The sequence below is a fragment of the Lasioglossum baleicum genome, chromosome 7 (assembly GCF_051020765.1).
Source record: "Lasioglossum baleicum chromosome 7, iyLasBale1, whole genome shotgun sequence".
NCBI classification, from domain to species: Eukaryota; Metazoa; Arthropoda; class Insecta; order Hymenoptera; family Halictidae; genus Lasioglossum; species Lasioglossum baleicum.
In genome coordinates, this window is record NC_134935.1 from 2,771,523 (window position 1) to 2,787,165 (window position 15,643).

The following is a 15,643-nucleotide window of genomic DNA, read 5'->3' on the forward strand; positions in this document are numbered from 1 at the left end:
CAGCGTTTGTGCTTAGGCTCTATCTCTTATAATCTACATATGATCGATGTATTAATACTGTAATGTATTAATATTTTAATGTATTTCAGTACATATAGATTTTTGAAAATGACGTTACCATAGTAAACGAATTATTGCCACGTCTTGGGGATTTTGCACCACTGTGCGACGTACGATAGCGTAGCGGCTATCGGCACGTGCAATAAAACATTTGGCGCGTCCAATTCATAATTCTTTACTGTAAAGAAATTTTTAAATTACTTTACAACTGAGTTAAGTAAAGTACAACTCGTGTTGTCCGAGAAAGTGCCGACTTCCAGCTCAATAGTAATGATCTGTCATAAACCTCTTCATTGAGAACAGCCCCGGGAACGGCACATAAACAAATCGAGCCTATCATCTGTAGGTCTGCCTATCCCCCACCACAGCCGCGCCCGTGGTCCCAATGTTTTGACTTCGACGCTGTACGCTAGATAGTATGTGTGGCCGCCGTAGCCAATATTTCGACAACAGCCGAACATGCCTGTGAAACGAGGCCTGCCTCCTCCACTCTAATCCAATCGGGCGCGCATCGTACCTAGAGACACGTCACTGTGGTCCTGCCTGGGAACCTTCTTCTCACGCTCGCAGCAATACAATGTCGCAAAGTCAGACCCATACGAGATGGCGCCTTGCCACCCCCTACAATCGTGTAGTAGTAGGCGGTAACGGTTTAATATCTTAACCCACTCAGAGTTGTGCTAATTCAATTACACTATTAAATTACATTATATTTCAATTATACAATAGTAATTCAACTACGTCATCACTGAATTACATATTACATGAAAATACAGCTCTCCAAATTATAGTCCAGAACTTTGAAGAAGTGCGGATATATTTTTATGTTTTTCTTTCATATGCTTGTTGGCTGTATATGCGGCGTAGTTTCTATTCCTCGTCCTCTATCCATTTCCTCTGCAAATGGTCGAGCCATTATAGATTGATGGACAGCGAAGCTGTTTTTAAGAAAGCTGTTTATAGCTCGTCCAATGAATATTGTTGGGAAAAGTATGTTCCGTTCTGAGTTTTCTGCTGTAACTGTAAATCCTGGTACATATCATAAACCCCGAGTTTCCAAAAGGCTTCGCTGAACGTGGTTCGGCGGCCTACACAACTGTTCCGCGAGGGAAACACATCTGTTTCATTTATGATGTCAAGAAGCAAAGGTCTTGATTTATATGTCAAAATTGCGGGCCGGTTCCGAAATCTTTTTAACTGCTTTATGCCCACCGTAGCTCGACAACTGCATTCCAAAACGTCCTATAACCCGGACCTGCAATAGACCAGTGAACGACGACCGGCCATTAATCACGACATCGTCAACACGTGCGAATACGAAAAGTTTTTTATGACATTTTCCCACTGGCGGAAACTCATGTCGTGCGAAGATATTTTGCTTTCTGGTTCGAAAAAAACGTCGATGTCGCAAACTTCAAACGGGGGTTTTTCAAGATAAAAATCTGCTCTATCGCGTGGTATAGTTCGGTTTTCCGCTAGACCCTAATTTTTTGAGATAAATTCGAAACTATCCGCAAAAATTGGTGCAAAAGTGATATCTCTCCGTCTTTAATCATTGTTTAAACATGTTTAAACACTCATAATGTATTAATATTGGATATCACTGTATTCGGGAAAGTCTACAGAATCTTTTGCTGTAAAGAACAATTCAATATCTTTTATAATAACATCACAATATTTGTTTAAAGTTGAAAAATATGTCTTTTTTTTAAACTCCATTTTCTCAAAAACTGAACGTATAGAAAAAAAATGAAAAACAGATTCGGAATCAGCGCGGAAAACTCTATAAGAATCGCATAGTGGGAATCGAAATACTTTTAAAAAGTTGAAATTTGTTGGACAGTGTTATTATCTTGTTCAAAGAGACAAATTCTTCACTACTTCGTCTATGTGTTTTCATTTAGTATATTAATATACCTATCCGCATTTATAATTCCGCCAATTTGTATGTGCTAGCAAATATTGCCCCGTTCCCGGGGCTGTACTCAATGAAGAGGTTTATGACAGATCATTACTATTGAGCTGGAAGTCGGCACTTTCTCGGACAACACGAGTTGTACTTTACTTAACTCAGTTGTAAAGTAATTTAAAAATTTCTTTACAGTAAAGAATTATGAATTGGACGCGCCAAATGTTTTATTGCACGTGCCGATAGCCGCTACGCTATCGTACGTCGCACAGTGGTGCAAAATCCCCAAGACGTGGCAATAATTCGTTTACTATGGTAACGTCATTTTCAAAAATCTATATGTACTGAAATACATTAAAATATTAATACATTACAGTATTAATACATCGATCATATGTAGATTATAAGAGATAGAGCCTAAGCACAAACGCTGACATTGGAAACAACTGCGACATCCATTTGAAGGAAAAAATTTTTTCTACTTTCTTTGTTGTTATAATGTATATGCACTCCTTGATTTTCTAAACATTTATAGTGTAGATATTATTCAGTGCGGTGAGTGCATTACTCTAAATTATAAAAAATACAAAACTAATTATTAATTTTTTTCGTTTAGAACTGGACGTTAATATGAACGTTATAATCCGAAAAAGTCATGAACGTATCTCAAAGAGAATTCTTTGAAATCTTGAAAATTGATGGTTCTACGCGGAGGTGGAATATGAGGTGTCACAACTTTTTCATTAAATTATAACGGCCAAACTAACAAAACAATGACAATTTTAGTTTTGGGTGCGCATAGTGAAACCATAAGAGTGTTTAATAAAAATTATTTCAGTTGAAAAAATATTTATTTTCATAGTTTATTTTGCAATTGTTTTTTAAACAGGCGCATTGCTATCATACCGCCAGGAAATTGGAAAAATAAAAATAATGATAATATAGCCCCAAGTGTCCTCTTTGTGGACCCGTTCTTAAAAATACGGATACTTGAAAATTGGCGACATGAAAATTATTTAAAGTGAACGCTGCACCGAAATACAAGCGCGCGGCGGGGGTCCTGTCGGTCGACGTCGATCGAAGCTAGAAAGGTCTCACAGACGAGCCTACCCACACATTTGGAAGGTCGGGCCCGATGCCTCTGACGTCATAGTTCCGACCGATGTCGGCTCCACTGTGCCCGTACCCCTAGGTGTGACATTTAACCCTAAAACGAACTTTCACGTATCGATATCTAATATATGAACATTGCTTCTCAAATGTCCATAGACCTCGGAAATGAAGAAAATAGTACAATTTAATAAATATTATAGTTGTAATAAGCATTGAAAGTTGGACGTTTCAAGAGGAGTATTTTTCAAGAGAAAAATTGCTTCTCTTTGATGCAATGCCTTGACGTTGCTATTTAATATTTTCTCTCGCTTTTGTTTTTTAAATTGAAGAGCAGATTTTTGCGATAAGAAATTGTATCTTACATTATTAATTAGTCTGCATAATATATTTAAAAAGTCAATGCTGGACTAAATGGAGAAAATTTTAAAAATTCTTTATATTCGGTAAGGGAGATCTTTCAGGTCCCAGGATATCCCAGTTTCTAACAAATTGGACTATTTTTAGTACACCTTCCTCTACATGATTGTAAAGGAATTAGTGTCCAGCTCGATCCAGTTCTCAAATTATTCCTGTTTGAAGCTATTGACGTTCGAATAGCGAGCGGAGCGTCTGTCGCGTAGCGAACCCTCTTTCACCTCGTAAAGAATTTGTCCTCGTACTTTTTTATGACAAGATTGTAGTCTATCGGCAGAAATCGTATTCTTTGCCTTCCGTATGCTTTCCGTATGCCTTCCGTATGCCTTCGCGAGGGGAATAGCGGTACAGAGGGTCTGCCGTCGTACCTGGGTTTATGATTAGTGTGTGACTAGGAGACCTTTCTAAAGATTAACACAACCTCGTTATTTGGTGACCATCTGGGACATGGCCCAATGGTTATTTGTCTCCTTGCAATTTACAACTATTTGTAAGGAATAAGCCGTATTTATTTGTAAAACATGACACACGGATAACCATTCGATGTCAGACGTGTTTCTCGCGAAAGCTCGTTTCGATCTGATCTTCATTTTACAATTCGTTGGCAATTACAATTTTAGAATTCTTCTGTTCCGATTCTCTATTTTATAAATTTAACTACACATAAGGTTATTTGTTAATATACACGTGTACATACATATAAAACACACACATCATTCGTACTTTAACCCTATAGTTCGGCCATCCTGATAATTAATCGTCCCGAATAATCACACAACTAAATGAAATATAATACAGGTTTTAACATAAATAAGAGATATAATTTGTCCTTAAATTAACAGAGAAACACGAATTTAATTTAATTAAAACAAGAGGATTATTGTTGCTCGCTCGCTTCGCTCGCTCGCGAGTAGGGTTGTTTTTGCTCGCTCGCTTCGCGAGCTCGCGGATAGGACTGCTCTTGCGAAAGGGTTAGTGGTACGCATAGCTAGTAGTACCTATAGCTATTAATGTTTTTTTTTTTATTTGGTGTGTGACTCTCCACGAGCCACACAAAGAACTTCCCGATTCGTTAGTTGCAGTATATTATTATCATTATTAAGTGTACGTTTTAAGAAGATTATACGTTTTCAGGGAAATTCAATAGTTTTCTACTTATCAAAATGTTTGCTATATGGCGTCGCATTAAACGAACATCGCAGGTTCGTTGTTCGCTTGGTTCCTTGTTATAGCGTACTAATGTTGCAAAATAAATTGTCTTGATTAGTTTTTCGCAAATGATACAACTCCTCATTATCCGGGTTTGCAGTATTGATCTTGGTTTTCTTCGATACTGTTAATTTAAATTGTCCCAAAATATATAAACCGCGCTCAATTTTGAAACTCTGCTCAGTGCTACATATAACATTTGTAAAGTTCGTTTTTCTGATGTTTTAAAATTCAAACATACTTTTCTCGTATGTTTGTCCCTGACTTTTATGAATCGTAATCGCTTCAGCAGAAACCACTGGAAATTGACTACGTGTGATTTGATATTTTTCCTCACTCGACATATTTACTTGATTCGATATTTTTATTATTGGTGTAAAATTTTGATCAATATTTGCATTTTTCATATAATCACGATAATGAGTTCTTACTTTCACTCCTACTCTGGCCAATTGAAAATCTAACCACAATATAGACGGAATTTTAGTATTTTCTTGAAAAGTAATAAATTTTAATATTCCGCATGTGTGCTCCATTAACCAATCTGTTTTCAACATCAATGTTATTAATAATTATCATATAGTTTATATTAATTTTCAATTTAATCTCAGTTAATAATTCGTTTTAAAGTGATTGTTTTTTTAAAGATTGTAATATAAATTTTTTTTTATACTTTCATCGATATTCTTTGAAAATGTATTCTCGGGAGTAGAGATGATTAACTCACTCTTGCATTGGGATAATTTTCGATTATTGTAAGCGGAAACATCATCGTAAGGTACAAAAAGAATTTCAAAAAAATTTTTTTTTTTAAACTTTAAAAAAATCGAAAAAAATTTTTTTGTGTAATTACGTTTGTTTCTTCGGTGGAAACTTTCCGTTCTCTCGTATAAATTGCATTGTTGAATGAACTTCTTTCGAAAAAACTAAAAAACTGCTTGACCAAAATGGACCAAAATCTAATCAGCTCTAAGTTACAGCGGGGCACATCGATTGCATCATTCATCATCCTGATCGCGTTGTTACTTTTTCTGAAAACGTTAACGAAAAATTTGATTGCATAGAAACGGTCATACGCACACACACACACACACACACACACATACGAACATTTTGCTGAAAATAGTCTAAAATGACTGCAATGACCATGAAACGTGAAGATCTGCTAAAAAATCGATTTTCGATTTTCGGGGTCATTACAATAACTTCCCTATAAAATCGGGAAGTTAACAAGATTTAAATATCTAACGATACAAATACAACATAACGAAAACAATGATCGAATTTTAAATTTAACCCGGTGTCCATGGCCGCATATTAGATGCCTAATTCCTTCGTCGTTAATTGTATAACCCAAATAATCTAATTTTGTTTGTAAAAAATTACACTCGTCAAGTCGTAATTTAAGTTTGTTAGCTACGAGTAATTTGAAGACGTGTTCTAGCATTTGCAAGTGATGTTCGATCGTTTCTGTCATAATTAAAAAATCGTCTAGATACACCGATATTTCGCCTCTATCAATTTCTTTCCTAAAAATTTGTGTCACAAACCGTTGGAATTTCAGAGGGGCTCCCTTTAACCCAAAAGGCATCCTCGTATACTCGTATTGGCCTAAAGGCGTTACAAATGAATTATATTTTATCGATTCCTCGTGCATTTTGATGTGAAAGAAACCGACTTTAAGATCTACACTTGTAAAATATTTTTTCCCTCTCAGTAAATCAAGTTGATCTTCTATTAATGGAAGTGGAAAATTATCGCGCGTCGTAATTTTATTCAAGGTTCTAAAATCCACGCATAACCTTATTTCACCGTTCTTTTTCTTAGTTAATACTATCGGAGAAGCATATTCAGAAGTACTTTCCCTAATGATGCCTTTAGCAAGTAATTCGTCTAAAATATTTCGTAATTTATCTTTCTCGTCATAAGATAGTCTACGTGGAGTGTACGAGAATGGTCTTACGTCCACGAGTGTTAATTTCATAACGTTGTCTACCGCGGGTTGTGATGGTATCTGAACGTTAACGTAATGTGTCTCAAATAATTCGCGCAGTCGCATTTGAATATCAGTAGGAATACCTGGATTAATTTTCATGTCCTGCGAAGTCGTTTTACTGTCACTGTCGTGCTTTTCTATTTCTATATTCATGATCTCGTTCACTTCGTCTTTAACAGTCAAAGACATTTTTGCTAGTTTTATGAAGTCACGACCTAAAATCATTGGACTTTGCATTGTTCGATCCGGTACTACCCGTAAGAGTACATCGTACTCTGTGTTATCTGAAATAACCGTCGCCTCTGTGTAACCAAAAACATTTAGATTACTGCCATTAATACCGCAACACCGATTGTCATATAAATCAGTTGTCACGAAATCCCTAGGAATGTATCGTTCTTTAATAAAACATATTGGACTCCCCGAATCAATCAACGCATTAACAGAAACACTAAAAATACTGTCCCTGTTTTTAATACGCATCTCCACCCGACGTTAGAAGTCGTCATCGTCGTCTCGTTGTTCTCCCACGTAATTTATGTTGGATGATGAACTGCACTGGTTTGCCTGATGATCAGATTTTCCACATTTGAAGCAGGAGCCTCTTTCCCTCTTCGGCTTCGGGCAATCGTACGCGATGTGTCCTCCCTCGTTACAGTTGTAACACCTTCGCGTACCGGGTTGCTCCATCGGTTTCTTTGTCTTCGGGCAGGTTCGAGCGATGTGTCCATTCTCGTTACAATTATAACATCTCTGCGTACCGGGCTCCATCTGTTTCCGCGTCTGCTGGTCTATCTGCTGCTCCCTGCTTGGCTGCAACACTCTTTCCCGTTGTATAAATGGTCGACGTAACGTCTCCCTTGGTGCTGGTACGTTAGCGAATGCCTCTTGTAAAGCCTCGATGGATTCATAACGCTGTATCTTCGATTGTGTACGTAACGTCTCACTCTGTATTCCTTCGATGACATAGGAAATCATTTCGGCTTCTGTTACAGGGACGCGATTACCCAACATTACTTTGTCGTGAAGGTAATCTGAGAAGGTTTCACCGGTTCTCCATAACCTTTTCTCAAATTCTCTTCGTAGTACCAGTGGATCAGGCCGTAGACCATACATTTTCTTCATTTCTCGTAGCAGGTCATCAGGGTTTAAATTCACACAATCAATTCTAGAATGATACCACCTTAACACTTTGCCGGTGAGTCTGCTACATAGTAATGCCTTCTTCTCGCGTTGGTCGAGCTCGTACGAGGAGAGCAATGACAGAACCTGTTTCTCCCACTTGTCATAATCTAAATTTTGACCATCATATTCGGCAGCCATACCTTTAAGTTCCTGCCATTTCCTCACCCTGATTCGGACAGGACGATCAGAATCTTGACGATCAGAACCTTGACGATCGGAACGATCTTGCTGCGTCGTCCTTAGCAAGTCGAGTTCTCGTCGTAGCAATTCTGCTTCACGCGCCGCTAAATTCCTTTCTCTTCTTAAAATCTTGATCTCTCGTATCTGATGTGACACGTCTGTTTCCTGGATGTCACTCGTGGTAGCCTGCATCTCGGACATAGGCGGTGTTTCGACCGGGGTTGGCACCGGAATCCCCGCATCCAACAGCCGCTTGATCAATTCGTTTTTCGTCCCCGTAGTAGACAAGCCATTTTCTTTTAGAATTTCTTTAAGCTCAGACACCATAACCATATTTGCAAGATAATTATATCACAACTTAAATCAAATCACCGCACAAGAGACCGTAACATAAACCGAATACACTACATAAACCGATACATTTCAAAATTTCCGATCGCGACACGTCACCATAAATACACGTTGTCGAACACGATGGCAATCCCACTTCTGACATTTGTAAGGAATAAGCCGTATTTATTTGTAAAACATGACACACGGATAACCATTCGTTGACAGACGTGTTTCTCGCGAAAGCTCGTTTCCATCTGATCTTCTTTTTACAATTCGTTGGCAATTACAATTTTAGAATTCTTCTGTTCATATTCTTCTGTTCATCAATAACAAAGTTATTGTATATGTATAACAAAGATTTTAAACAATTTAGAACGAGAAACACTAGAAAGTCTTCCAGAATTGAAACAAGCACAGATACATTACATCGCCTCCTTCTGACTTCAGATCGGTACGTGAGCATTTTAGAGTTAAATCGCGTATAAAAAAATTAAGGAATTAGCTCCAGAAGCACGACAATTAATAATTAAATAACACAAAATGTAATAATGGTGATAATTATAACACTAATGGCAATAATAATTATAATAATAATAATAGTAATAACATTAACGTATTTTTCTTAACTATTCCTTAATTTGACATTACTACATTGTCCAGTCAAAGTTTCGCGTTCATATCTTTTACGAATTAAAAGTTACGAGGAAATGTCACACTTAACCCCAATCCGGTCCACTATGCGGCGGTGTGGTCTAGTGTGCAAAGTCCTTGAAGCACCCGATGCGATCAAGCTACCCAAATTGTATTCAGATGTCTCGGGTACTCGCTCGACCCCGCCGGACTTTTTGGCTTGATTCGACTGTCGGGTGGCCGCACGCTACTAGCGAATAAACGTGCTACATATTGCATAGGAATCGTCTGACGTGTCTGACAATGATCAACCAATTCTACAAACGCCAACGGTAGTGTATTCAGAGATGTCAGGCAGCCGCCGTACTTGGCACGGTAATTTCTGCGAATCACTAACTTCAAACACAGCTGCCATACTATGGCAGCCATAGGTAAAAAATTGTCGCTGCGAGTTCATGGGGTACTCAATCGAATCGGCAGAATCTCTGCTTCAATCTGACTTTCGGATTATGGCATTGCGATCATTTCTTGCCGAGACATAGCGAATTAAAGGAAAAATGGAAATTGTGCATATTTTAAGCATATGTTCGGAAACACCTGGTATATCGAAATGTTAATGAAATTGAAGAAACAAAAGAAGTGCCTTGAAGAGAAGGAAACGCTCTTTCTATTGCTTTTTTGCACAAGATTTTACGATAATTTTTTGGCTTTCTGGAGTCAGTTAAAGTTAAAAAGCCAATATTTACTTCAATGTTGAATGACTCGAATAGAAAAAATTGCACAATAATCAAATAACCACACATTTTACACAGGAAAGATAGCCCTTCCAAATGATATTAACGCGATTAATAAAAAAAAAATGTATTTCTCCCCGTGTGATGTTACAAAATTGCACAAAATTTTTTTTTTATATTAGACTTGATCTTGTCCTTGTTGCAGTCTGCGAGGGGTGTGTCTATTTCCGGAGTTTTGATGTGCCAGGGGAGGATTTTATCTTGCTGACGTTCTATGATGATTTCTTTTGTGTCACGATTGAGGGGAGGTTTTTTTTAAATTGTAATATAGTGGTGATGGCCGCTTTGGGTTTTTTTCGTATAGTTCGTAATATCTGTTGTTGAATATGTATTGGTAGGTCGGATTTCTAGGAGTGGAAGACATTTTGAGTGCATATTTTATACTTAGGAATTTTTCCTCCTCTGGTCAAGTGACATCTCGCCGGCTTCAAATAGTACTCCATTAATATGGCATGTGCGGTATAGTCCCATAGCTAGTCGTAGTGCTGCATTATGAATTTGGGATCAATCATTTTTAGGATGTGCGGTTTTGCTGAGTTGTACAGAATGCAGCCGTAGTCTATCTTGGACCTGATTAATCCATGGTATGTTTTAAGTAGGACTTCTTGGTCTGAGCCCCATTTATGGCTGGCTAGCACTTTTATAATGTTTAACCTTTTTATGCAAGAATTTCTTAAGAATTTTATGTGGGAGATCCAGGATAACCGACTATCAAAAATTAATCCAAGGAGCCTGATGTTGTCGGCGAATTTGATTTCATTATTTCCCATCGTTAATGTTGGTTTTTCTTGACTGGGTTTGTTGGAGAATAAGATGCACTGGGTTTTCTGGGGTGAAAATTTGAGGCCAGATCTATGGGACCATTCTTGCAGACTATCAATCGATGCTTGCAGTATTTCTTTAAGTATTTTTCCCACTACATGTTAGGGTGAGGTCGTCAGCATACCGATGGACGTTTACAGGTGGTCTTATGTCGTTTGTTATGTCGTTAATTCCAAGCATAAATAGTCTGAAACTGAGGACTGAACCCTGGAGTACCCCATTTTCAGCTTCCATCGGATCAGATAGTATGTTGTTTATCCTTATCTGAATGGATCTGTTTGATAGAAAGTTGATGATGAAGGATAGCATAGGGCCGTTGATATTTACTTCAATGAGAGTGTTGATGATTTTCGGTTTCCAGATCATATCATATGCTGTCTCAATATCCAAGCATACTGCGATGAGAGACTCGTTATTTTGAAAAGCGTCGCATACGTTTGTGTGCACATTGGTAAGTACATCCATTGTGGAGTGATATTCTCGAAATCTACTCTGGATTGGCGATAGAAAGTCATTGCTTTCAAGGAACCAACGGAGTCTTTTATTAATAATTTTTTCCAGTAATTTACACATGTTATTAATTAGGGCGATTGGGCGATAACTCTCTGGTTTATCTTTACTTTTGTCTGGTTTGAGGACTGGAACGACTATGGCTTTCCTCCAATTATCAGGAAAAACCTCATGTGTCCATATGCAGTTGTATATTTGGAGTAGGTAGTTTTTTCCTTCCCATATGGGAAGGTTTTTTAGTAATCTGTTAGGAATATTATCCGGACCCGGTGATGAATCTTTTGTTAATTGAAGACAGTTGATTAATTCGTTCATGTTTATATTGGAGTTTATTACTGGATCTATTATTTCTTTTATCCCTGCAGCAAAGTTTCTTTTTTATTTTGTTTTCACGCTCGTCAATGTTGGAAAGAAAGGTTGTGGTGTAGTTACTGTTACTGGAGTTTGATTTAAATCACTTAATTTCACTAAATTCGTCATGCTTTCCTCGGACGTTGTGGATGGTGGTCGTTTTCTCTCTGCATTATACCTTTTTGAGTCTTTTGTTTCCTCATTTCTAGGTTTGACTGTTCCGAGGAAATTATGTGTTTGTATTTCAGTTTCTTCGGTGACGTCCGTTTCTGTTTGTGTATTGGTTTCAGTTATAGGATCGGTGCTAGGGGGGTATGGGGTTGGATTTGGGTGTGTCTGTGCTTGTGTATAGGCTTGTGGATTCGATGTGTCCGAGTTTACCGTGTTTAGGCATTGGCTTGCAATGTGTCCTTCTTGTTGGCATTTAAAGCATGTTTGTTTCTCTGTTGCAGCAAATATTCTATATGTAATATTGTCTATTGTTATTGTAAAAGTGGTCGGTATATTTTGGGATCTTCTGGGTCGACGTAAACCTGCCTCCTGAAACTTAGGATGTGAGATAAATCCGGGTCTGTGATTCCGGCTTTTAGCGGCGTAATTGTCGAGAGAAGTTTTCGCCCTACGTCGGACGGTGCAGCGTTCACTTTAAATAATTTTCATGTCGCCAATTTTCAAGTATCAGTATTTTTAAAAACGGGTCAGCACAGAGGACACTTGGGGCTATATTATCATTATTTTTATTTTTCCAATTTCCGGGCGGTATGACAGCAATGCGCCTGTTTAAAAAACAATTGCAAAATAAACTATGAAAATAAATATTTTTTCAACTGAAATAATTTTTATTAAATACTCTTATGGTTTCACTATGTGCACCCAAAAGTAAAATTGTCATTGTTTTGTTAGTTTGGCCGTTATAATTTAATGAAAAAGTTGTGACACCTCATATTCCACGTCCGCGTAGAACCATCAATTTTCAAGATTTCAAAGAATTCTCTTTGAAATGGATAATCGAGAATAATTAAAAACTAAAACAATTATAAGATACTGCGATTTTTAGATCAATCGTAAGCAGAATTGTTATCTTTAATTGTTGTTTATTTTAATTATCATTTCATTGATGAATTCAAAAAACTGGAACACGCCACATCCGGATAGTGTTTTCATTTTCTTAGTTTTAAAAATGTTAAGCTTAATAAATATGGATTCAAGAAAATCGTTTATTTCGCTGTTTTCAAAACGATAGTGACCTTATTTATCGGAAAGTTAAAAATGTCGCAAACTTTTTTGTATTATAACGTTCATATTAACGTCCAGTTCTAAACAAAAAAAAATCGGTGGTACTCAAAGGATCTCAATAACACTGTCCAACAAATTTCAACTTTTTAAAAGTATTTCGATTCCCTCTATGCGATTCTTATAGAGTTTTCCGCGCTGATTCCGAATCTGGTTTTAATTTTTTTCCTATACGTCCAGTTTTTGAGAAAATGGAGTTTAAAAAAAAGACATATTTTTCAACTTTAAACAAATATTGCGATGTTATTATAAAAGATATTGAATTGTTCTTTACAGCAAAAGATTCTGTAGACTTTCCCGAATACAGTGATATCCAATATTAATACATTATGATTGTTTAAACATGTTTAAACAATGATTAAAGACGGAGATGCACCACTTTTGCACCAATTTTTGCGGATATTTTCGAATTTATCTCAAAAAATAAGGGTCCAGCGAAAAATTGAACTATACCACGCGAAAGAGCAGACTTTTATCTTGAGAAACCCCCCTGTGAAGTTTGCATGGTCGACGTTTTCTTCGAACCAGAAAGCAAAATATCTTCGCCCGACATGAGTTGTCACCAGTGGCGCTCACCACCAGAGCGGTCGTTCGCCGCTCCGTATCCCGTCGCTGCGCCGTGTCCCGTCCCGAGCGCCACTGACGGAAACTCATGTCGCGCGAAGATATTTTGCTTTCTGGTTCGAAAAAAACGTCGACCATGCAAACTTCACAGGGGGGTTTCTCAAGATAAAAGTCTGCTCTTTCGCGTGGTACAGTTCAATTTTTCGCTGGACCCTTATTTTTTGAGATAAATTCGAAAATATCCGCAAAAATTGGTGCAAAAGTGGTGCATCTCCGTCTTTAATCATTGTTTAAACATGTTTAAACAATCATAATGTATTAATATTGGATATCACTGTATTCGGGAAAGTCTACAGAATCTTTTGCTGTAAAGAACAATTCAATATCTTATATAATAACATCGCAATATTTGTTTAAAGTTGAAAAATATGTCTTTTTTTTAAACTCCATTTTCTCAAAAACTGGACGTATAGGAAAAAAATTAAAACCAGATTCGGAATCAGCGCGGAAAACTCTACAAGAATCGCATAGTGGGAATCGAAATACTTTTTGGCTGTTGGACAGTGTAATCAACGAAAAAAATTAATAATTAGATTTGTATTTTTTATAATTTAAAGTAATGTGCTCACATGGAGTACATCTACATAAAAACAACAAAGAAAGGGAACAAATTTTTTCTAATTTAACTTTTAATTTGATTTTTTTTCTAATGTTGTAACTTTTATTGAAGGTATGTAGACTTTTACAAGTTTAGGATATGTTTCAAGTGTACGTCTGCTGGTTTTGACTACCAGTCGATGTCTGCTGCGACGCGCTTGTCGCCGAATTCGCTTCGCGAACTTTCTTTCTCTCTCTCTCTCATTCTCTCACACATTCTTTCCTAATTCGACCTATCGTTCATTCTGTTTACTCATTCGCTCACTCTCACTCACCAACTTCCTTTCTCACTCACTCACTCATGCATACACCACAGTTCGGCCTTTCCTGACATATTCGACGTCCTCGTCGAATTACAAAAACAAAATCTTTCTTATTCCACATTTGCGCGATCGGAATTTACATCTTTAGTATTACTCTTTGCGGAGCCGCTATGCGCTCGCGTGATGGCTCGATTTGCCTGTTCGCGGGCAGAAGATATATATTTTAGTCGGTCGACTGAGACCACGTTTGAATACACGCGCTGGCTCTGCTGCTCGCCCTCGATATCTCGCACTACATATCTGTCTTTATCTAGGACCTCCGCGATTTCATAAGGCCCGCGGTATTTCGGTGCTAGCTTTCGGCTTTCTCCTGTTGCAGGAGCTTCGCACCTAACTAGTACAATGTCGTTCTTATTATAATTCCTCGCTTCCTTGCGCTTCTTATCATATTGTTGTTTCATACTTTCTTTATTTTCGCATAATAGTTCCGAAACATCGCGTTTTTCCTCCTCGACTCCTAATTCGTCATTCAGTTCTCTAATTTCCAGTGTTAACGGGTTGTCGCGCCATCCGTTTATTTTATAGTTAAAAATGATCTCATGCGGTGTACGACGAGTAACTCTATGACAACTACTATTAATCGCCCATTGTACTTCGTACAGCTTCTCATCCCAATCTTCGCCCGTTACCGTGTCCGTAGAGGTAGCTAGACAATTTAATATTACGCTATTTATCCTTTCTACTTGGCCATTCGCTCGCGGGGTACCCGTTGCAACTTTGACGTGCTGTATCTCGTGCTCGCTACAAAACTGGGCGAAAGTGTTTGCTGTGAAGGCTGTCCCGCGGTCCGATATAATACGCATTGGTTTCCCGTAGTGCGCCATGAATTCGATCGCGAATCTTATTGTCGTGGCCGCGCTTACATCTTCTACCGCCTTCAAAACTACGTATTTGCTAAATCCGCAGATTACCGCCGCTACAAACTTATTATCCCTATCGGTAACTGGTAATGGCCCTAAATGGTCGATGTGTACACTTTGAAACGGCCTGTCGCCCTTATCCAATGGGTGTAGAAATCCTGGCTTCTTACCTGTTGGCGCTTTATGATAGAGACACGCTATACATCTATTCACGTACTGGGTGATGAATTCGCGCATCTTTGGGAAATAGTATTCCTGCTTCACTTTTGCGAGGGTTTTGTCTATACCTAAGTGCGCTAACGATCGGTGCGCTTCTGCCACTATTTCGTGTTTTAGTTCCGCTGGAACGTACAATCGCCACCTTCCTTTCGTGGTTTTGTAAACTCGCGCGTTATACATTGTGAACTTCGCGTGTACGTTCGCGTCGCCGCTCTCTAATG